Genomic DNA, 7,275 nt, shown 5'->3' with positions numbered 1-7,275 from the left:
ATTCCAGCCTAGGTCTAGTTGCTTGCTGCACAAAGATCCAATCATTGAGAGAACAAGGATTACCAAGGAAGAAAGGAATTTTTTATTACAAAAGACATCTGTTGGAGAATGGAGAATCAGGTCTCAAATCCATCTCCCTGACTAACGGATATCATGGGCTTTTTAAAGAGTGGCCACATGCATTGGGGAAGGTCATGGTGTAACTAAGAGGCCATGTGCATTGGGGCAGATTGTAGGGGGTGATGAGTCTTGGAGTCAGGAAGTCTGCCCTGGGAGCCTTCAGAATCTCTATTCCTTTGTCTTTCAGAAATTCCATCATTTCTGGAAAACAACTCAGAAAGGTCATTAAGCCCTACTGGCCTGAGAATCTAAAACATGAAAGGGAAAAGATTATAAAAAAGAACATGTAGGGGTCATTGAAATTTATTCATAGAACTAGTTACAATTCCCTCCTTTTTAGTTCATTTCTCAATCCTAGGGAATCAGGATGTCGATCTATCTAGTTGCTTCCTGTGAAATGGGATGTAGTTAGGGTATGAGAAAGAATAAAAATGTCGGGCCTGCAACCGAAATTTCTTAGCACATGCTGTTGAGTGGCCACCCCACCCCCACCAAAGTAGTAGATTATATTCAAAGAAGTACCCATCCCCATCTGGGACCCCTCCCAGGAAATATTGGCCCAGTGTTCCCCAGACAGAATCTCCATCCTGAGACTCCCCTAGTCACTCATGAAAACAGTTTTAGGGAGCTAATCTAGCAGTGCAATAGATTAGCAGAACAGGCAATAGATGAGAGATCTCAATTTGTCTTGCCAGGCAAATGAAAATCCCCAAAGGACAAGCAAGACATACGGGGTATATGTTTTCAGATGTCCCAGTGAGCAGGATTTGTGTCTCAATTACCTGTTGGCTGGTAACCACAGCACACCCAGCTTTGCATGGTCCCTGTCCCATAAGACTGCTTCCATCTGTAACGAGCTCCTCATCAGGGTCTGACAGGGGCTCATCAGTCAAATCCAGACTAGAATACACTTGGTCAATAATTTGAATGTAATCACAGAATGGGAAACAAAAGTCTGTAGGCAGCAAGGAGGCTGAATTTAGGTGAACAGCAACCTCAGAGTTACATTATGATTATCTAACAAAGTAGCCTGATACTGACCCATCTAGCCACTGGCTATTAACCAAAGCCCTTCTTTTTGTTCAAGTAGGGGCAATTCATAATGCATGGTGTGAATGGTCACCAGTTGCTCAAGGGTAAACTTTTCAGCTTCCTGTAAAATATTATAAACAGCGGACATTCTCAGGCAACTGGGCCATCCTTTTGTTACCAGATCCAATTGCTTAGAGAAATAAGGTACAGGTTGATTATGATCCCCCAAAGTTTATGTCAATTCCCTGAGTCAAATTCCTTGCCTTTCTTGAATGAACAAATCAAAAGGCTTATATAAGTCCCAGAGGCTTGATGCAGGGTCAGTCATTAATTTTTCTTTAATAGTCAAGAAAGGCTTGTGGCATTCCCTGGTCCAAGTAAGTAGTTCTTTATCTTCACCTTTTAAGGCTTCATAGAGGAGTTTTGCTGTTGGCCTGAAGTTAGGAACCTAAATCCAGCAAAACCTAGCCATATCCAAGAATCCTCACAACAGCTTGCAAGTGATAGGGACTCCTCTTTGATTTATAGCCTCTCTCCAATCCGAGAGGAGGTTCTGAGTTCCAAGAGACAATTCAGACTTCAAGTATTCAACAGTGGGAAGTGATATCTGAGCTTTTTCTGAGATACTTTATATCCTTTGTCAGCCAGTAAATTTAATACAATTATGGCATGTTTCCTTGATACAGCTTCAGTCTCACTAGCTATCAGGATATTGTCTACATACTATAAAATCATTCCCTTGAATAAAAGTATCTCCCTCAAATCTCTGGCCAGAATTTTTCTGAAGATTATTGGGGAGTTTTTAAATTCCTGAAGAAGGCCAGTCTAGCAGTACTGGTACTTGGCTTTAGACTTCAAGTCTTCACATTCAAAAGAAAATAGCGCTTGGGATTTGGGAACAAGAGGAATACAAAAGAAAGCATCTTGTTTTATTTCAAAATACTAAGAAGGTACAAATGTTTTTGTTACATGGATACCTTGTATAATCGTTAAGTCAGGACTTTTAGTGTCCCCATCACCAGAATAGAGTTCATTGCACCTGATAGGTAAGTTTTTATACCTGCCCCCTCCCACTGCCATCCTCCCTCTTGGTTTCCAATGTTTTTTACATCTCTTTGTGCACACTGTTTACCTCCCATTTATTAGAGAGTACATGTGGTGTTTGCTTTTCCATTTCTGAGATACTTCACTTAGAATAATAATCTCTAGTTCCATTCAAAAGACATTATTTCATTCCTTTTTATGCCTGAGTAGTACTCCATGGTATATGCATACCACATTCTCTTTATCCACTCATGAATTGATGGGCACTTAGGTTGATCCCACACCTTTGCAATTACAAATTTTGCTGCAATAAACATTCAAGTGCAGGTGTCTTTTTGATAAAATAATTTCTTTACCTTTTAGTAGATGTCCAGTAGTGGGATTGCTGGTAGTCTACATTTATTTCTTCAAGAAATATCCATACTGTTTTCCATAGAAGTTGTACTAATTTGCAGTCTCACCAACATTGTATATGCATTCCTTTTTCTCTGTGTCCACACCAGCATCTATTGTTTTTTGACTTATTACTAATGGCCATTATGACAGAAGTAAGGTGATATCTCATTGTGGTTTTTATTTGCATTTCACTGATGATTAATGATGTTGATCATTTATTCATATTTTTATTGTCATTTGTCTATCTTTTTTTGAAAAACTTCTGTTCATGTCATTTACCCACTTTTTAACATGGCTGTTTGTTTTGTTCTTACTCGTTTGTTTGAGTTCTTTGTAGATCTGGATATTAGTCCTTTGGTCAATGTATAGTTTGTGAATATTCTCTCCCATTCTGTAAGTTGTCTATTCACTCTGTTGGGCATTTCTTTTGCTGTGCAGAATCATTTTAATTTAATTAAGTCACATTTATTTATCTTTTATTTCTGTATTTCCCTTTGGGATCTTAGTCATAAATTTTCTGCCTAGGTTGATGTCTAGAAGAGTTTTTCCTACATTTTTTTCTAGAATTTCTATGGTTGCATGCCTTACATTTAAATCTTTTATCCATCTTGAAATGTTTTTTATATCATGAGAGATAAGGGTCCTGCTTCATTCTTCTACATATGGCTATCCAGTTTTCCCAGCACCATTTATTGAATACAGCTTCCCTCCCCCAATGTATGTTGTTGTTTGCTTTGTCAAAGATCAGTTGGTTGTAGGTAAATGGTTTTATTTCTAGGTTCTCTATTCTGTTCCATGTCTATGTCTCTACTTTTATACCAGTACTATGCTTTTTTGGTTACTATAGCCTTGTAGTATAATTTTAAGTCAGGTAATGTGATGCCTCCAGATTTGGTTCTTTTTGCTTAAGATTGTTTTGGCTATTTGGGCTCTTTTTTTGGTTCCAAATGAAATTAGAATTATTTTTTCTAGATTTGTTAAATATGATGTTGATATTTTTATGGGAATTATGTTGAATCCATAAATCACTTTGGGCAGTATGGACATTTTAACAATCTTGATTCTGACTATCCATGAGCAAGGGATGTTTTTCCATTTGTGTCATCAATTATTTCTTTCATCGGTGTTTTGTAGTTCTCTTCATAGAGATCTTTCACCTACTTGATTAAGTGTATTCCTAGGTATTTTATTTTCTTTGTAGCTATTGTAGATGGTATTGAGTCCTTGGTTTGACTGTCAGTTTGACTGTTGTTAGTATATAGAAATGCTACTGATTCATGTACATTGATTTTGTAACCTAAGACTTTGCTGAATTTATTTATCAATTCTAGGAGTCTTTTGGTGGAGTCTTTAGGGTTTTCTAAATACAAGATCATATCCTCAGCAAATAGGGAGAGTTTAATCTCCTCTTTCCCAATTTGGATACCCTTTATTTCTTTCTCTTGCCTGATTGCTCTGGCTAGGACTTCCAGTACTCTGTTGAATAGAAGTGGTGACAGTGGACACCATTGTCTTATTCCAATTCTTAAGGGGAATGCTTTCAACTTTTCCTCATACAGTATGATGTTGGCTATGGGTTTGTCATACATGGCTTTTATATATTTTAGGTATATTCCTTCTATGCCTAGTTTGTTGAGGGTTTTTATCATGAAAGGTTGCTGGATTTTGACAAATGCTTTTTCCGCATTTATTGAGATGATCATACGGTCTTTGTTTTTGCTTCTATTTATGCACCGAATCACGTTTATTTATTTGTGTATGTTGAACCATCCTTGCATACCTGGGATGAAATCCACTTGACCATGACACCTTTTAAATCTATTACTGAAAACCAAGCAAAATTTCCAGATAAAGTGGTAAGGAGGGTGTAAGGATTAGGTACCATAGGATGAACATCCTTCGCTATTTGTTTTATTGTCCTTAGATCCTGAACAAATCAGTATTCCTGGATTCCAGGTTTGGGGGGTTTTTTAACCAACAGAATGGGAGGATAATGGGGCATGTCTGGCTTCCCTCCTCTTCACGGCCAGGAATTCAGTTTTAAGGTTTTGTTTTCCTTAGGGTCTCCTTGGCCAAGAGGGGGTCCATTCAGTAGGCAGGAAGAAGGGCCTAGGATTTTATTTTAGTTTACATTTCCTCACATTTGGTCAAGATTTGCCAGAGACAGCATCAGTGGCTAAACTTTTATTTTGTCCTATCATTGCTGGAGTGGTGTGGCTACCTGTTCCAGTTCCATCCTGTCCCTCGATGGCAGCCAATTAAATGTTCTAGACCAGATGGGAATAGAGGTGGACAGGTATTCATCAACATTTCAAACCTTTTAAATAACATAAGAGAAAAAAAACAAATGCCAAAAGCAAGGATATAAAATTAACTTATCAGTAAGCATTGAGCTATGGTCAGACTTTAGGAATTTGCTATACAAAACATAAACATTTTGTTAAAACCATTTGGGCTAAGGATTTAGAGACTCTTATACCAGAACAGTTATTGTGGTCTCTTTAAAGAATTAACCACATTTTAACCAAAAAGGTTATAAGTCCTGCCTAGTTCTGACACTGACAAGAAAAAGGAAGCTTACAGGTAGCCGAACAATTAAATTATCTAGATTTTGAGGACATTTGTCAAAGATTTTAAAAGGCTCAGAACATTTGATCAAAACAGAATCACAGGTTATCATAAAATAATAGCAATTCACTTAACCAAGAGTGACAATCAGAAGGCATTAAAGGCAATACAGAAAAAAACCTTAATTTTTTTAAAGCTCAGTTTTGCCAAGTAATCAAAAACCTAACAAGGGCATCATGGGAATTATCTTTTTTTTTTTCATGGGAATTATCTTGATAAACCATAAAATTTTTTCTTAGGCCAGTTACCAAAAAATAAAGAAAAACCTTCTTTAGTATGATCGAAGGTTTAGAACACACCATGCTTAAATATGTTAATTAATTATATCTTTCTAAAATACCAGCATCCCAAAATAAAATTTATTGACATGACATCACCTGACTATAGTCTGAATAAACCTTCAAAATCAATCCTCAGCACCTCAAATAACACAAAATCGTAACATTTTTGTGTATAAGGACCAAGACCAAGCTATTTTACAAACAATCTAAATGGTCTCAAAACATTTTTCTACTTAAATGAAAATTCAAGTACATGTAATAGTTCCAAAGAATAAGATTATTTTGAGAGATTTTCTTTGGATTTTAAGAATAACCATTTTGTTCATTTTAAGATAAATTACTATACAAAAATTGACAGTTCAAGGATTCTTTTTAAAATTTGCCTGAAGTCCTTTGCTATGGCAGCACAATGTACACATAACTGGCTAGCTTGCAACCAGTACTCAGAATAAATCAAGAGGGAGCAACAGAAATCAAGAGGAATAACTGAAACCTCCAATTTGATTTAGACTCTTGTAACTACAGCTCTTAGGGCAGGTTTAAATCCCTAATTGTACTATTATCATAACATAATAGAGTGAGTCAGAAACAGATTTTGGGTGTACCTCTACACTGAAACTAAAGTCAATGGAAGAAACTGCATCTACAACTAGGATTGAGAGACCAAAACCAAAATATCTTCATAAGACTTTGGCCATAAATTTCTGTTTTTCTGTTCCTATATACTTGCTGCTTTACTTATTCTAATTTACTGACACTTACTTTTTTTTAGGCATGCCCACATTTTACCTAATAAAGAACATACAAATTAAACACATGGGTATTTTTGCCAATAATTCAGGAGATTTAGCTTTTTTTATTAAACCAATAATATTAAATTGGTCTTACTTATCAAAAATCATACAAACACATATCATTTTGTTTTGGCTGGATTTTTAGTTCTATAACCTTTTTGTCAAATCCTGACACCTTCGTATATTAAAATGACTCATAAACCCAAGCAAAAATGTATACTGACAATTTCGAAGACATGTTTATTGTTATTTTATCAATATTTTTTAAACCAGCTTATTTACCAAAGATTAAATGTATACTGACAATTTCGAAGACATGTTTATTGTTATTTTATCAATATTTTTTAAACCAGCTTATTTACCAAAGATTGCTAAATTCAGGTGAACTTGAAAAGTATTTGGGCTTATTTATTTAATTTATGAGAGCTGATTTTATTTATAAGCCAATTTGATACCATGTAGGCATAACATATAATACATGTACATACACAAAACATACCTACACACATATAAATGCAAACGAAGTTTTAATAGCTTTTATCTCAGAACTCTACCCATGAGATCCTCTGAAGTTCCACATAAATCTGTATACATTATGCTTCCATTCTTTTCATTTCCTTTCCAACAGCAGGTGTCCCCACATCTTGGCCAAGTTGCCTCTGTGGACAGAGATGTCTTTCAATCTCCTAGACCTTAGGACAGAGATGTCTTTCAACCTTTCAGACCTTAGAACCTGCCACAAGACAAACTACCATCGAAGGTGTCTTTCAATGCCCCAGATCTTGGACTGTGCTTATAATATCATTGATATTAAATTTAAAGTAGGCAAAAAGAAAATAATGGCAAAGTGCTTAACAGACTCAACACTTACATGCCATGTACTAATACAGATAAATACTCAATATAAAGAGAAATTCAAGAGGTTTCAGGCAAATGAACTGCAGTTCTACTAATAAGCCCAGGTAGTGCCAAATCAAAAC

The sequence above is a fragment of the Propithecus coquereli genome, unplaced genomic scaffold (assembly GCF_000956105.1).
Source record: "Propithecus coquereli isolate 6110/MARCELLA unplaced genomic scaffold, Pcoq_1.0 Scaffold74, whole genome shotgun sequence".
In the NCBI taxonomy this organism is placed as follows: Eukaryota; Metazoa; Chordata; class Mammalia; order Primates; family Indriidae; genus Propithecus; species Propithecus coquereli.
The sequence above is the reverse complement of the archived record's forward strand: the minus strand, read 5'-3'. Positions refer to the sequence as shown.